This window comes from Nannospalax galili, unplaced genomic scaffold, assembly GCF_000622305.1.
Source record: "Nannospalax galili isolate Female #2095 unplaced genomic scaffold, S.galili_v1.0 scaffold432, whole genome shotgun sequence".
NCBI classification, from domain to species: Eukaryota; Metazoa; Chordata; class Mammalia; order Rodentia; family Spalacidae; genus Nannospalax; species Nannospalax galili.
Window position 1 is genome coordinate 1,398,298 of NW_008331138.1, and position 17,383 is coordinate 1,415,680.

Genomic DNA, 17,383 nt, shown 5'->3' on the forward strand with positions numbered 1-17,383 from the left:
ACCACACCCAGCTACATCAGTTGTCCTGACTGTTCCTCTTCTTTATCATCACTGAGCTCTCAAAGGTTACTTGTGATCGCCCACGATGCTTTATCCGGGTTTTGTCTATTTCATTTCTTCAGTCTGGAGTATGTTCCCAGCCTCCCCTATGTTCCATGGCATGACATTCTAGTTCTGGGCTGAGGATGTTTCTCAGTTGGTAGGGGGCTTGCCTAGCATTCAGAAAACCCTGGATTCCATCCCCAGCACTACATAAAAATGGACATGGTGGTGCAGGCCAGCATGCTGTGATCCCAGCACTCAAGAGGCAGAAACAGGAGGAAGAGAGTTCAAGGTCATCCCTGACTCTATAGCAAGTTCAGCCTGAACTACTGGAAATGGTTTTGAGACAGAAGACAGTGTCTCAAAAGAAAAACATGGTAAAAAACAAATCCCAAATTGTGCAGTAAATACATAGATTTTGCAGGGTACTAAAGTGGGAAAGTGCCAGCATGGTGCTGCACGCCTTAATCCCAGCACTCGGGAGGCAGAGACAGGCGGATCTCTCTGAGTTCAAGGCCAGCCTGGTCTACATAGTGAGTTCCAGGCCAGCTGGGGCTACAGGGAGACCCTGTCTCAAAAAGACAAAAAGGGAGAGGTGCTGGGAAAGTGAAAGCTTCTCTCAAGCTCTGCGGTGTGCAACCTGAACAGTTTACAGAGCTGCCCAGAGTTTTAACAAGTATTTCCCAAGCATTTGAAGACACACAGTAAACAAGGTAAGTCAGTAAAATATTTACTAGATCAGGTGTTGCTAAGTATTTGAGATAAAGTAGAATAAGGAAGGTCAGCATGCAGGCATGAGGTCACAGATGGCTTCCTGAGAGCGAACACTCTATGGAAGAGAAAAGCCAGTGCAAATGTCCTGAGGCAGAGCAGAAACTGGCCTGTTTGCACACAGCTCCACAGGATGTTCAGAGCACCAAGGTTCAGTTCCCAGCACCCTAATAACCATTTGTAACTCCGGTTCCAAGGAATCCATGCCCTCTTCTGACCTCCAGGGGCATTACACACATGTGGTACACATACATACATGCAGGCAAAACAGTCATAACATAAAAGAAAAACAAAAATTCCCAAGTGGAAGTTCCTAGCCAGGGACATGCCATTTTGTGAAAATGTCAAAGCAAAATCACAACTCTTACCTCAAAGGGGATAAAAAATAGTTTATTCGGCCAGGCATGGTGGCACACACCTTTAATCCCAGCACTTAGGAGGCAGAGGCAGGCAGATCTCTGTGAGTTCGAGGCCAGCCTGGTGTACATAGTGAGTTCTAGGTCAGCTGGGGCTACAGGGAGACCCTGTCTCAAAAAGACCAAAAAAAAAAAAAAAGTTAATAGTTCATTCTGGAGCCAAATATGATTGGCCATAGCCGGTGAGCACAGATTTAGGTCTCCCTAAATTCCACTTTCCAACATTGTAACAGATTCATGAAGTTTTTATAGTAACAAAACAGTCATAAATGCAGGCGCTTTTCAAATACACTGGTGGAAACAAAAGATTAGGTAGGCAGTTATAGAAAAAGAGAAATCTCAGCTACAGGCCTTTTGATTGGTGGAAGCTAAGGCTTTGTTAATACAGACCAAATAGTTTTTATCTGTTCCTCACAGGATGCTAAGTCAGACACAGGGGAAGGCAAAAAATGGCTATTTAGGGGCAAGAAATGGCTATTTAGGGGCTAAGGAGAATAACTGTAATTAAGCTCTGGCCCTGCAACATTCCACACACCCCACAATCATTGTCTCGGTAATCAGCTAGCCAGCCTTGCAGGAGGTTCAGTAAGACAGTTTTTTTTGGGGGGGAGGGGTACTTTCATTCACAGTTCCCCCTACTGGCCAGGCATCATATTTTGTGCATTCAGGGGCCATTTATTATTTATTAACTATTATGATGTCCCTCCTAGCTAGGAAGGCTCATGGCTAGGATCTGATGCAGATGAGGCTGGGTTCTAAGCCAATCAACATTCTTCAGGAGAGAGGAATTGCTGGTGAAGCCATTAAGGAAGACACTCCTGGATCATATCCGAACTCTTCGCCATTAGGATCCTAATCTGACTTTGGGTCTCTGTATCTGACATGGCATTTACACGAAACATGAAATAGGAATATTATACATAATGTAATCCAGAACATTGCTTCTCCCAACGAAGTGAAGATAACAGATGAAGGAAACTCAAACTATAAACACCAAAATTTACATATATATATATATTTTTTCTTTTTTTTTGAGCCAGGTGTGGTGGCACATGCATTTAATCCCAGCACTTGGGAGGCAGAGGCAGGCAGATCTCTCTGAATTCAAAGCCAGCCTGGTCTCCATAGCTAATCCAGGCTGGCTGTGTCTACAGGGAGACCCTATTTCAAAAAGACCAAAAAATAAAAATAAAAAAATAAATAATACATTTTGTTTTGTTTTGGTGGGGTTTCTTTGTTTAGTTTTTATGAGACAGGATCTCCCTGTAACCCCAGCTGGCCTGGAACTCACTATGTAGACTAGGCTGGCCTCCATCTCAAAGAGATTTGCCTGCCTCTGTCTCTCAAGTGCTGGGATTAAAGGTGTGTACCACCATGCCCAGTTATAAATATATATTTTTGCCAGTCCTGGAGGTACATGCCTTTAATCCCAGAACTTGGAAGGCAGAGGCAGGCGGATCTCTGTGAGTTCAAGGTCATCATAGTGAGTTCCAGGCCAGCTGGGGCTACAAGGGAGACCCTGTTTCCAAAAAAAAAATTTTTACTTCTTTTTACGTATATGCATGACAGTTGTGTCTGCATGTATGTAAGGACAGGCAGAGGCCAGAAGAGGGCGTCAGATCTCCTGGAACTGGAATTACAGAGAGTTGTAAACAGTCATGTGGGTGCTCAGAAATAAACTTGGGTCCTCTACAAGAGCAGTAAATGCTTTTAATTCCTGCATCATCTCTCCAGTCTTGTTTTTATTTTTTAAAGATTTACTTTATTTTTAATTATGTGTCTATTTGGTTGTGTGCACAGAAATACAGATGTCTTTGGAGGCCAGGGGTGTAGAGCCTATGGAGCAGGAGTAACAGGCAGTTGTGAGCCACCTGACATGGGTGCTGGGAATCAAATTCATGTCTTCTGAAAGAAGAGCAAGTGCTCTTAACCACTGAACAATCTTTCCAGAACACAAATTCTGAATTATTAGCCCAGTTAAATTATTCTCCATTAGGAGGCTGGTGAGATAGCTCAGCAGGTGAAAGCACTTGTTATGCAAGCCTGAAGACCTGCATTTGATCCCCAGAATGCATGTAAAAAGTCAGATGTGGTGGCACACATCTGTAACCCTAGAACTCCTATGGTAGATGGGAGGTGGAGACAGGAAAACCCACTCCTGAATGTTGTCCTCTGACCTCCACATGTCTGCCCTGAAGTATGCACATTCAATCATGTACACACACACACACACACACACACACACACACACACACACGAGTAAGTAAGTAAACTGTAGCCACCCCCTGCTTTATGGGTGCCGAAAAACTGAGACTAGACTAGACGTCCCCTGACTATGCTGCTTGGGAGCAATTTCCCTGCCCTCCTGAGAGTCTTTATTGGAAGTTCAGTATTTGAAGTTCACATGGAGTTTACATATGGTAAATGCTCAGGCAGTGCAAAACATGTAGGAATTCTTCCATCATAATGGTGAGAAGCAGCACAGTATGTTCAAGGCTGCGGCAACTGGCCCAGTATCAGATGGCCCGGTATCAGACCTCCTCTGATGTATGCAGAAACACAAAGGAGGGAGGGGGGATGCCACCTGTCCTGGTATTCCAGGGCTATCTGTCTAGTTGGTCTGTTCCCAGCATCCTGAGAGTAGATTACTCTGTCCTAAAGCCTCTACATAAACAATGTCTGAAGAAGTCTGTTAACTCTTAGTGAGCCAAGTGCCAGGAGCCTGTTAACTATTAGTGAGCAGAGTGCTATTCTCCTTAAGGGACAATGGGGGAGGGGGTCACTACAATAAATAAATGAATAAATAAATAAATGTTAATTAAATGATTTCCAATTAAATTAGCATAAGGGGCCTATGGGTTGCTACGGAGGTGTGATAGGTAATCTTGATTGTCAGCTAGACCAGGAGTTCGAACCATCCAGGAGACATATTTCCGGGTGTGTCTGTGAGGAGTTTCCAGAGAGGTTTAACTGAGGAGAAATGACTCACTCTGAATGTGGGTGGCAGTACCCCATGGGCTGGGGTTCAAAGAACATAGAGGGAACAGGAAATCAAGCTGAGCACCAGCATTCATCTCTCTCTGCTTCCTGAGGGCCTGAATGGGAGGATTTGCAGCCACAGGCTCCTGTCACTTTACACTGGGCTGTGCCCTCTCTGCCATGGTGGACTGCACACTCTCAGACTGTGAGCCAAACAGACCCTCCTTCCATAAGCTGCTTTGGTCAGGTATTCAGTCACAGTGATCATCCAAGTACCTGTCTGTCAGGCATTTGGTCACAGTGACATCCAAGTACCTGCCACAGCAGCTGAAGCTGCCCCTGAATACTCAGCAATCCTTCTGCCTTAGTCTCTGAGGGCTGGAATTACATGCCTGAGCCATAGCACCTGACCCCATGTGTTTTTAAACTGTGGTAGAGTACACACAACCTGGACTTTAAGATTCCTGTCATTGACTGCATCCCCTGTGGGCAACCATCACTTCCATCAGGGTTAAAGGTGTTGTTACTATATCTGTACCATATCCATGAAGTTGTCAGTTCTCTCCTCTTCTGCCCCCAGACTCTACCACCTTGAACATGGTTCTTTTTTTTTTTTCTGGTCTTTTTGAGACAGGGTCTCCCTGTAGCCCCAGCTATCCTGGAACTCACTATGTAGACCAGGCTGGCCTTGAACTCATAGAGATCCACCTGCCTCTGCCTCCCAAGTGCTGGGATTAAAGGCGTGCGCCACCATGCCCAGCCGAATGTGGTTTTTTTTAAAGGGTTAAAACATCAAGGCTGGGGGATGGAGAGATAGCTCAGAGCTTAAGAACTCCTGCAGCTGTTCCAGAGGACTTGGGTTGAGTTCCCAGTACCCATGACAGGCAGCTCACAATCACCTGTAACTCCAGTTTCCAGGAAAGCTAATGGTTTCTTTCTTTTCTATTTTTTTTTTTTTGTCTTTTTGAGACAGGGTCTCCCTGTAGCCCCAGCTGGCCTAGAACTCACTATGTAGACCACGCTACGCTCAGACTCACAGAGATCCACCTCCCTCTGCTTCCCAAGGGCTGGGATTAAAGACATGCACCACCATGCCCAGCTGGCCCCTTCTTTTATGAAGAAGCATCCATCATCAAGAAATGAAATTGTGATCACCTTTTGCAAGTAGGCACAGCTAATGTCATGAAGATGTTTGCTTGACTTAGATGATACTGCTGTGCAACATCATCTTATTAAATGAATAATGACTCCAAATTACATACATAGGATAATGTAATAACTTAATATTATCCATGTACATATTGGGGGCCTACATTTCCTGGTAAACCTTATAGAAAACACAAGACAGTCAAAAATCTTTTTGCTTTATACAGTACAGAAATTTTCTACCAAAACTGTGCAAGAGTAAATAGTTGATAGAACCAGCAGGGACACAGCAAAACATTGTCAAACTTGTGTTTGCAACATCTAGCAGAAATCAGCTAAGAAACCATGCTAAATCTATCCTTGGTTCCTTCATTAAGTAGTTTAAATGTTTTTATTTATTATTTTTATTTTAATGTGTATATGTGTATTGCCTGCATGTAGGTAAGTGCACCCGTGTCGTGCAATGCCCATGGAGGTCAGAAGAGGCTGTCAGATCCCCTGGGACTGGAATTATGGACAATTGTTAGCTGCCATGTGGGCACTGGGATTTGAACCTGGGTTCGAAGAACAACCAATGTTTTTAACCACTGAGCCATCTCTCCAGCCCCCATTAAGTAGTTTAATAAAACCTTGTACTCACTATACATTTGTATTAGTCTGTGTTATTTTCCTTATTGCTGTGATGAAACAGAGCATCCCGTTAGCTGTTTTTATCAAAGACATCTTTTAAAAAATTGTTTTTATTATTTTTATTTTATATGTATGCATGTATTGCTCCATGTAGGTAAGTGCACCCATGTTGTGCAATGCCTAGGAGGACAGAAGAGGCTGTCAGATCCCCTGGAATTGGAGTTATGGACAGTTGTTAGTTGCCATGTGGGTGCTGGGATTTGAACCTGGGTCTTCTGCAAGAACAACCAGTTTTCTTAACTGCTGAGCCATATCTCCAGCCCACCAAAGATATCCTTATATCTGAGATAAAAGTAGTAACTTCTGTTGCAAGTAGTTTCTCTCTTAACTGATCTCAGGGGCACAATGCCCTTACTCTTGGGCTGTTAGTTGTCCTCTTCTCTACCAGAGTCAGGAAGCCAGCCTGGCTCGGGAAAGGAGTTTGGAGGACACTTTGAGATAAACATACTTCAGTTTGAAATAGGCCAATCCCATCTCTGGATCTATCTTCTCAGAGCCCCCTGTCCGGGGTCATTGGGACCCCTCCACCTTGCTCCCTAATATTTACGTTCACTGCTGTTCCTAAGTCATAGCATGACTCTCTTCTGAGGGCCTGAGAGTGAGCGAGGCCACAGAGCAGGTAAGTAGCATGGTGGGTGATGTGAGAATAGACACTCATATGGAGATGAGAGAGAGAGAGAGAGAGAGAGAGAGAGAGAGAGAGAGAGAACAGAGGAGGGCAAGAGTACATATAGCTCTTTCACACGTGCTTCCCCTGACTGACTGGAATCCCAACATCTCCTCTCCCTTTTCCCACTGTTCTCTGCCTGATTCAGTCAGGCCAATACAGTCAAGAATGGACACCCAGACATGGGACCACAGATTTGTGCTTAAATGTGAATGAATCAGGCCACTCATTGACTCACCCATTCACACCAAGTCTATTTAAAACTGATCTCCCTCTTTGGGAGTTATCTAATATTGGTGACCTTGTCCCACGGGTGGCCTCCCTAAGCATTGTGTCTCCCTCTTTCTGCTGAAGTGTGATCAGTTGCTTTCCTAGAGTGGAGGCTTCTGCTCTGAAATTCCCTGAAGCATACTAGGTCATCCTTAAGAGGTGATCACGCTGCCCTTCTGTCATTAATGACAGGCTAACCTGAGTACCAGACTGTTCCTTTATCTGCAGCCATTCTGGTTCCTGAGTTACTTTCCCCTGTTTTGAGTCTGGCTAAGGCTCAGCTGACCCTGGAATCTGAGTGCCAACCCCAAAGGGGACCCGAAATGCCATCTGGTGGTGTGCCTTCACTTTTGTCTAGGTGTCCCTTCCCCTTGTCTGGGTGGGCTATAGAATCCAGTTGCTCAAGGGTCCAGTTTGATTGGAATCTCACTGGGGCCTCCAAATTGTCTTCTCCTTGGCCAGCTGTTTCTCCAAGGCAAGGGTGGTCCTCTCTTCCTGAATGAACATTCAGTTGATCATGAACATCTCTGCCAGTGGGCTGACCCTCTGGAGGTTGGAGGAGAGGAGGGAAAAAGGACCATGAAAAAGCAATTGGGGGAGCGGGGCGTGGTGGTGCATGCCTTTAATCCCAGCACTCAGGAGGCAGAGGCAGGCGGATTTCTGTGAGTTCGAGGCCAGCCTGGTCTACAGAGTGAGTTCCAGGCCAGCTGGGGCTATAGGGAGACCCTAGTGTAGACTCAAGCACAGGGTGATGCACAGTAGCAGAGAAACTCCAGTGGCCTGAGGATCCTACATGGGACCCCTCCAGGATCAAGAACAGGTATTTATTGAGAATGGCCTGGGTGCATTTCAGCAGCTGCCAGGAGACTGCCTCAAAATCCTCATCCACTGATGGAAGAAAAGTCATGCAGGGCCTGAGATAGGGGTGTGAGTAGATGATGCAGAGTGACTGCAGCCAAGGGCAAGGGCACCCACAGACACCCAAGTGCACTCCCACCCAGCCATGTGTGCAGTGCTCACCCCACTCCATGCTCTGCAGCATGACCATCAAGGGGTAGTGGCCAAGCTGAGGGCCCTTGAGGACATGTGCTGTAGGTTCACCTTTGTGTTAGTTGAGGGGAGGGCACCCTGGTAGGTGCAGTATTGCAGAAGGTGGTCGAGGGCAACCTTGAAGGAGGTCAAGGCTGTCTTGTAGATCAGGTACAGGATGGAGCCCTGTTGTTTGTGTAGCTTTGTCAGGAAACTGGAGGTACAGTTAGACCACACACAGAGCTGGGGTGAGGGGAACTGATTCCAGACTCTAGCCCTGAGCCACAGATCCAGCACTGCAAGGGGACATGCTCAATACATGCCTCCTGCATTCACCTAGTCATCACTTCTCTGACCCCCAGACCAAAGTTAACAGGTGACAGGACACTGAAGCCTGGGAAGGTGAGAGGACATCACTCTCGCTTAGAGCTCTCAAAGGAGGATGGGAGAGCTGGGATTTCCCACCACACTATTCTATCTCCTGCCACCAGGGGCAGGATATCTCAAAATCTATGCCCTTGGAGCACTAGGGGCTGGGGCAGGATGGGATGAGCTAGGAGGGTGTCAGGAGGCTTTAAGAACTTGTTCTCTTTCTCAGTTGTGATTTTCTACAGAACCCATTACAGTAGGCTGGGTTTCCCTATCACATGACCGTGATAGGTCAAGCCTTGGAGACCTCTGCTGGAGACTACAGTCCCCTGGCCCCACCAAGCAGGATCTGATGATTCTTGTAACTGTCGTGGTCTTGCATCTAGCACTGGGCTGCACAGTGAGTGCTTAACAAATACTGAGGTGGCTCAGCACACAACACAAGCACTCAAACAGCCAGCCTGCCCCCACCCCAGGGCAGCCGTAGTCCTACCTATTCAGTTCTTTTGAGTCACTCCTACCTGATTTTTCCCCCATGGTGTCTGACAAGCTGACGGAATAGGGCTAGCCCACACAGATTAAACTGTGGCTTTTGTCGTTGGGGCTCTGGATGGAAGCCAGGGCTCTGTGAGTGCTAGACAGGCACTCCACACAGAGCTACCTTCCTAGCACATTGCAGCCTCTTGGAGCCAGCAGCCCGGAGGGGCCCCCACTGTCCTCACTCCATGTCCTCGGCAGAGGGGAAACTGATGCCAAAGAGTATGCAAACAGCTATGGAAAAGGGAACTGGGGCCCTGTGGAGGGTGGTCCCTGCAGTTGGGGTGGGGCTCAGGGCCAGCAGCTGTCACTCACCAGGCTTCCTTGCTGGGCTGCAGCAGGGGATGTTTCTTTAGGCTGCACAACTTGCTATCATACTGTTGAAGGAGGAGAAGTGAGTGACAGGTACCATTAGGAGGAAGCCTTTTCTTTCCCCGCCGCCATCCCTGTATCCTCCCTCCAGCCAGGGACACAGATGGGAGGACTGGCCAGCCCCAGGATCCCTGTCCATCCAGAGAGACTGGTCAGGGAAAGCCAGGTGTCTGTCATAGCCTGTGTCCTGGTTAGCCTTAATTGTCCATTTGACACAGCCTAGAGTTGAGAGGAGAGGCCTCCACTGAAGACAGGCCTGTGGGCATGTCTTATTTAAGTGATGCAGGAGGGCTACTGAGAATGGCACCGGCCCTAGGCAGGTGGTTCAGATCTGTATGAGAAAGCTAAGCTTCCTCCGTGGTTTCTGCTTGAGTTCCTGACCCAACGTCCCTTCACTGTGACCTGGAAGTATAGGACAAGTAAGTCCTCTGCTCCCCTAGGCTGTTGTTGCTCAGTGTTTTGCCACAGCCAGAAGGGAAATGAGAAGAACCTGTAAGACACAGCACTTGGGAGGGAGGACTTCTAGGCAGAAAAAACCAAAGAGGGACACAGGAAAGAAAGAAGGGAAGGGAAGAAGGGAAGGATGGAAGGAGGGAGGGAGGAAGAAAGGAAAGGAGGGAGGGAAGGAGGGAAGGAGGGAAGCAGTAGGCAGATATGGCCCAGGCTGTGGGAGAAGTGTTAACAAGGAGGCCGAAGTCCTATGCTCCACCTAGGTCTCCTCTGCCACAGCCCAGGATGAGTCTCTCTGTCTGTTGGTCTTTCAGTCTTTCTGAGTTATAATAGCTTGACCCAAAATTTCACTGTGATTGAACTACTTCATCTCCGGCCTCCTCTCTGCCTCTAATTTATGCAGAATTTGATCTGTTTGGTTTGCTATAACATCTATTTTATTCTTTCTTACCAGGGACAGAATCCAGAGCTTTGTGCAAGAAAAGTACTCTACCTCTGAGCCATGCCCCCAGCCCATCACTGGGGGATTCTAAGTGGGTGATCACTGGACTACAGAGCTACACCCTAGCCTGCACCCAACTTTCTGTCTTACACTCTGAGTCTTCCAGTCTCCCCTACTTCTTGGAGTATCCTCCCCTGGCCCCTGCCCAGGTCCCTTCCACCTCTAGACCAGGATTCACCCTGACCTCCCAGTCTAGTCTCACCCGGCCATTCCCACCTCTCCTGTCCTCAGTGCCCACCAAACAGTCTTAACCATGTCTACCCTCACCTCAGTGTCACTTGTGCCTTCCCTGGCTGGCCTCTCACACTGTCACTCAGCTGCCCTGGAGACTGTGTGTCCAGCTGTCTCTGTACTTCACCTCTGACCCTGCAGACTTCCACTGCCCCTTCCTGCCCCAGCTTGGCTCTTGTCACAGTCTTGGCCGTCCCTGCCCAGTGTCCTAGGTTCATTCCAGCCCTGCCAGCTCGTTCTGTGATGCCTGGTTGCTCCAGGTCCCTTACCTGCAGCCCTGGGGGCTTCCCTGGCCCAGACACAGAGGCTTTGACCACACTCATGGTTGGAAGGTTACTGGTAAAGGCTTTGTTCTCAGCAGGAAGCACAGAAGGGAGGCCTGGGATGGAGGAGAGGGGAGAGGGACCAGGAGTCAGCAGCATGAAGGCTTTTCCTCCATGGTGAGCCCCACTCTCACCTCTCAGCTCTCACCCCACCCCAAATTCCTGAGACCCTCTTTTCTCCACCTGTTAGTGACTGTGATGGTTTGAATGAAAATTTCCCCCACAGGCTTCAAGCACTTGGACATTTTGTCCCCAGATGATGGCGCTGTTTTGGGAGGTTTTAGAAGGTGTGGCTGTCCTGGAGGAAGCACGTCACTGGGGGTGGGCTTAGAGAGTTCGTAAGCCTTGCAGGATCTCTAGTCACTCTCTTGCTTCCTGTGCCTGTGTGATGGTGTGAGGGCTTAGCTTCTGCTGCTCCTGCTCCAGCCACCTCCAGCCACCATGCCTCCCTGCCATGATGGACTGTAATTCCCCTGGAACCGTAAGCTCAAATAAACTCTTCCTTCTGTAAATTGCTTGGGTCAGTGTTTCTATCATAGCAACAGAAAAGTAACTAATACTGTAAAAAGTAACTAATAGAGTGACACCCTGGGCCCTGCACACAGCAGCTACCCCATCCCTTCTCCTGGGTGGGCTCCTCTCCCTACCTGTGGTGGCCATAGATGCTGAGGCTGGGGCATGGCTGGAGGTGGCAGGAGTCCTGGATGGCACCTGTCCACTGACCAGCACCAAGGCAGTGGGAGTGGTGAGGGGCCCCAGGGTGGTGGACACCTGCTGGGCGGTGGGGGCACCCCCTGCTTTATTCTGGAGAATAATCCCAGATGGCACCTGAGGTCGGAAAGGTGGTTGAGGGGTGAGACTCGGGATAGCAGTGGGGCCGGAGCCAGATGCGTGTGGGAGGGGTGAAGGCACATAGTGGGCAGGCAAGGGAGCTAGCTTGTAGAAGTGGGAAGTCAGCTGTCTCTGCCTCTGGTTACCTGTTAAGAATCTTTCCAGAAGGGACTCCAATGGAGGCAGCAATGTACAGGGGGCAATCACCATTTGAATGGTCTGAGGTGGTCTGGGGTGGTGATGTTGTGGGTTCAGGAACCAAGAGGAGGGCTGGGAGACTTATAGGACCCCTGGCCCAGTGGGAACTGAAGTGAGAAGTTGAGGGCCATGGGATTGGCAACGTGGTGGAAGGCTCAGAGAAGGAGGCCACAGCAGAGGGGGTGGAGCAAGGAGGGACATGGGGGTCGTGCATCAGGCCCTCAGGAGGCTGTGATGGGGTCTCATGGGGGCCTGGGTTTGACCTGCGACTGTGGGAGCAGCGGTGCTGGCAGGTGGAGGAGCGTCCAATTTGTTCTGAGTGACAAAGATGCCAGGTAGAGTTGGGGGAGCCAGAGGCAGGGTTGTAATGGTACAGAGTGGCTTTAGGAGGTGGGCAGGACAAGCTCTGGGGCTGAGATGAAGGTCATGAGTGGGGTCTGGAGAGGGGGCAGGAAGGGGGTTGATCAGGTTTGGGGGAGGGCAGGTAGGGACTGTCTCCCAGCGGGGCCTGGTGAAATAGTGATGGGGAGGAGGCAGGGCCAAGGACCTTCAGTGGAGCAGCTGTGGGGATCTGTGCAGAAGAGAGAGAGAGAGAGAGAGAGAGAGAGAGAGAGAGAGAGAGAGAGAGAGAGAGAGAATATCAGATCAGCCTTGCCTCCCACGATCCCAAGACTCTGTGACCCCAGCCACCCTTCTCCACCTCCACCACCCCACCCAAAGCCTCCATTCTCTGCCTCCCGACTGCCACCACCCATTTCCTTTCTCACCTCCCCACCTCACCCTGTCATGCCTGTGTCCTCCTCTCCCTGCACCTCTGTCTCCACAGGTCCCCCACCCCACTCTCCCCTCTGATTACCCCATAATGCTCCATGTGCACCCCCACCCTGAAGCCAAAGGCAAGCCCAGAAGGAGGAGGCACAGATTGGCAGGGAAGCACTGGTGGGGCTGACTGGGGGGCAGGAGGAGCACAGCACAGGGAGGAGCCTGTGTGACCTCACACGGACACCACTCAGGACTTCAGGTTGCTGGTTAGCAAGGGAGACTATTTGACTCAGGAACAGGAGCAAGATGACAAGAAGAAAATGTGGCCAGTCACTGGAAAGGAGGTGTCCAGGACACTGTCCTTCCACCCTAGGCTCCTTCCTACCTGTCCAGAGCTTGTCTTATTGTGCTCATTGACCCTAGCTGCAGGGCTACCTGCTTGAGTGTGGTGGTGTCAGACACTGGTGGTGCCACCCACCATGCGTTCTGTATCAGCACTGTCCCGAGATTATGGGGGTGACCTCATTCAATCTAAACCACCTCAGGTCATGACCTTGAATTTATAATAAAATGTGTTTCACTTATTTTAAAGAGAAAGAGCCTGGAAGTATAACTCAGAGGTAGAACATGTGCTCAGAATGCATGAGGCCCTGGCTTCCATGCTCAGCACTGGTGGGGGCGGGGGTGGCGTTGGAGATAAAAGAGAATCATGACCTTCTCCACTTGTAGGTGGTGGGTCAGTCTTTGCTAGGCGTTGTGGTGCACCGTTAGTCCTAGCACTCAGGAGGCAGAGGCAGATGGATCTCTGTGAGTCGAGGCCAGCCTGGTCTACATAGTGAGTTCTAGACCAGCTGGGGCTACAGGGAGACCCTGTCTCAAAAAGACCAAAAGAAAAAAAGAGAGAGAGAGAGACTCACAAGGCCAGCCTGGGCTATGAGTTCAAGGTTAGCCTAGGCAGTTGAGGGCTGGGGATATGACTCAGAGGTATAGTAACTGCTTGATATGCATGAGGCCCTAGCACCGATGGGAGATGACAACAACAAAATAATTAATAATAATAATAATAACAATAATAATAAGTGGCAGGCTTGCTCACAGGGATAGCCACTGTGGCTGTATTGACAACAGGGCTTCCTGCATGCTAGGCAGCATCCAGCTGAACCACAGTCCAGGCCCACGTTTCAGCTTTAAGAGTAAATATGCCACATCCTGAGAATGGAAGGGCAGTAGTGGGTAAATTGGAGGCCTTAGGAAAGAACTCGGTGTATGGTAGGTTCAGCAAATACCCATCAATCAAGGCTCAAAATTGCACCCATCCAGCTTTCACCCTTGGACCAGCAGGAGGAGTTCACACATGGGACAAGGGGCTCAGAGAGGCGTTCTCCAGGCAGTGGACCGGGCCTGTGGCTTACAAACCATCCATACTAAGTACGTGCAGCCTTGCCCTTAAGAACTAGAGATCAGGATGAATTTAGATGGCCAAGGCCAAGGACTGGCTAGAGAAATGTCCCATCCACACAACAGGCTTGGGCCACTGCACAGCTGTGCGAAAGGAATGAAGAGCAGCCTCCAAGGCCAAGTTAAAGGACAGAAGCAAGGTGTCGGTGTACCCGTAGGTAGCGCCTGCTGTCACATACAACACTGGAAAGTAAACTATGCACGTGTGCTGTTGCTCATCGTACATACTGAATGGAAACAGAAGAGCTTTGCTCGTTAAGAGTGGAGGAGTCTTCACTATGGTTCATTTGATTGTTGAGACAGGGCCTCATGTAGCCCAGGCTGGCCTTCAGCTCCCTATGTAGTTGAAGATGACCCTGAACTTCTGATCCTCCTGCCTCCATCTCCTCAGGGCTGGGGTTACAGACAGGCACCACCACACCTGACTTTTGTATGTTTGAACTGCAAAAGAACTGAGTGCTTCCCAGTACGGTTAGCTCCCATCCCACTGTGTCCTGTGCCCCTGCCTAGACCTGGGCTCCCATGAGCTGGCCCTGGTCTCAAGCGTGCACTGTGGCCAGGAGTCTCAGGGAACAAAGGAGTGGGTGACAAAGGACAGAGCGTTTCCCAAGGCAGCAGGACAGGCAGGCAGGACAGAGCGGGGAGGAGGGCCAAAGCTGCCGGGTGTTTCTACCTGGGGGGCTGGAGCTGGGGAAGCCCAGGTGTTGGGGGTCTGAGGCCTCATAGGGTCAGGTCTGGATCTTAGGCAGGAGGTGGGGCACTGGCTGTGACTGAGGCCTGCACCAAGAGGTGGGGACCCTCTGTAGAGAAGGGCTGCTGGCTCCTCTCCTGCAAGAAGCGACCCACACAGGGTCAGAAGGCCCCCAGAGGCCATGGGCTCCCACCTGAGTCTGCCATCCCCACTGATGCTCATAGGCATCTGGACACCCAGGTGCTGGGAAGGCACATCCCAGAATTTTTGTCCACTCTAAGCTATCAGCCCCACCACCTCCATCCACTCTCCTTCAGGTCACAGCTGATGCCCATCCATGTCTTGTCCCTCTCTCTGAGATCTCCCTGCTTGTCAGCTGACCTAATAGGTCCCTGTGAGTCAGTCCACCTCTCAGTCTGCCAGTCCCATCTCTTGTTTAACAATCTGCTCATCTGTCTGCCTTATGGGCTTCCTGTCCCTAACCCTGAGATCTCCCTGTAGCTGCCACTCAGCCCTTCCCTCTCCCACTCCCTCCCCTGTACCTGGGGCAGGAACATCTGGAGGGAATCCTGAGTGAGGACGGCCGTGGTGGCCCAGGACGATCTTCTCTGGGCTGGTCTGGGGTGGGGTGGTCTGCAGCTGCCTGTGGAGTCGGGGCCTGTGGAGATGGCTGTGTCTGTGGCTGCTGGAGATCCAGGGGCAGCAGTGTGGCAACAGCTGGGGCAAGGCAGCAGCACGACCAAGACAGGTGTGTACTTCCCTGAGGAAGCAGCTGGGGCCAGGGGCTGTACCAGCCCGTTGGGAGCATTGAGCATGGCCACTGCACTGAGAGGCAGGGTGAGGCCCTGGCGGATGGTGGTGGTGCTGCTGCTGGTGAGGTGTTGGTTGGCACAGGCATTTGGAAAAGTGCAGGTTGGCCCATCAGGATGAAAGTGGTGGAGTGGATGTGTATGGCGCTGAGTGACCTGGGGTGGAGGCCCAGACTCAGTGGGCCTCCTGGGTTCTGGTTGCTGAAGATCAGATTGGTCACAAGCTGTCCACCTGTGTGGGGTGCTGCTGCTGTAAGGCTCTGACCACCCATGTCGCCAGGGAGGGCAGATTGTGTTTCAGGGAGCTGCCCTGTCAGGGTACTCCACAGCAGGAACTGGTTTGGGCCTTGCAGCATGTGCTGAGAAGGAGTCTTGCTGCTTTTATTGAGGAGGTGGATGCTCATGGGCTTGCTAAGGGCCTCAAAGGGCTGTGGTGAGACTGTGCCTGCAGAGGTGACTAGTGGATGCTTGAACACGTTGGCCTGCAGGGCTGGTGCTGGGAAGCTGGACAGCACCACATTCTGGTCAGCCTTGCCCGCTACTATGAAAGTCAGGTTCTGGGGGCTTTGGGCTGCTGAAGGAGGGTGCCTGGCTCACCCTAGATGGTGAGGGTGGCCCCTGTGGGGGCTAAGGAATTGGATGTCATCTGGGAGAGTTTGAGGGGCTGGACCCCTGAAGGCTTAGGTTGGATGGGCTTGTAGGTTTGGTGCAAAATCACACTGGGTGCTTTGACCAGCTGTGATGTGCCCAGGCCCGGGGCTACTGCCAGCAGCACTTTTAAGGGGGCCCCACTGGCCACTGCAGTGGCGGCCCCTTTCCCAGCAAACACTGCATTCCCTATGAGTGCGGTGGTTACCCTGTCTGGGAGGGTCTTCCAGATGACCAGGCCAGTCCCCCTGGGGGAAACACCTGTGGATGCCAGTGTCACTGGATCTGAGGGAGCAGCTGTGGAGGTTAAGTAGCTTCTAACAGGCACCTGCTTCGCTAGGGCCCTGGAGAGGGATGGGTTGAAGGCCATGACAGTTTGGCACACTACTTGGATAGGTGCCAGACCCAGGGTGGCTGCCGTGGCACCCCCAGGGCTTCCATTGGGCAGGATCTGGAGGCCAGGGATGGGCTGCAGTCACGTTGCCCAGGTCCACTGGCTGCAGAAAGGGCTGGACATTCAGGGCCTTGTTGACCATATCCTGGAGTGGCACCAGGGCCTGGTGGGTCAGGACGGTGGGTGGGACCTGCAGACCCAGCAGATCCAGAGCTGCCTGGGAAGAGGACCTAGGTTTCCATGGCCACAGTGGCTGCCTCTGCTGCACCAGGCACATCCGCCCCACTGTTGGCTGGCACCTGGAAGGGACCCAGGTCCAGTTCCATCTCTGCCTCCAGGGTCTCCTCTGTAGACTCTGCTGAAGGATGTCACAGGGCTGGTCTGTGCCCCCTGTAGCCTCCACTGCCACCTCCTGTCCCAGGAGAGCCCAGGACATCATCTTCTAAGGAGTTCAGGTCCACACTGGGGGAAAGCTGGCTGGGGTCCGGGTTCAGTTTTAGTCATGGGCTTTAGAATGCAACCTGACTCTTGCTTAATCTGACTTCAGTTTCTCCACCTGCACCTATCTGACTTCAGTTTCTCCACCTGCACCTATCTGACTTCAGTTTCTCCACCTGCACCTATAAGCAGAAAGTAATAACAATGTTTGGGAGGGGACCTGATAAGATGTCTCAAAGGTAAAAGCACTTGCCATACAAATCTCACAACTTGAGTTTGAACCCCAGTTAAGGTCCCAAGACAGAAAGAGAGAAGGGACTACTGAAAACTATCCTCTGACCTCCACATATAAGCCATGGC

At 50.7% G+C, this 17,383-nt stretch overlaps 1 pseudogene; it reads right to left on the minus strand.

Annotated features, from left to right (window-relative positions):
* Positions 1-7,407: 7,407 nt before the first annotated feature.
* Positions 7,408-17,082, minus strand: LOC103725067 (annotated as a pseudogene).
* Between the last annotated feature and the right edge of the window lie 301 nt (positions 17,083-17,383).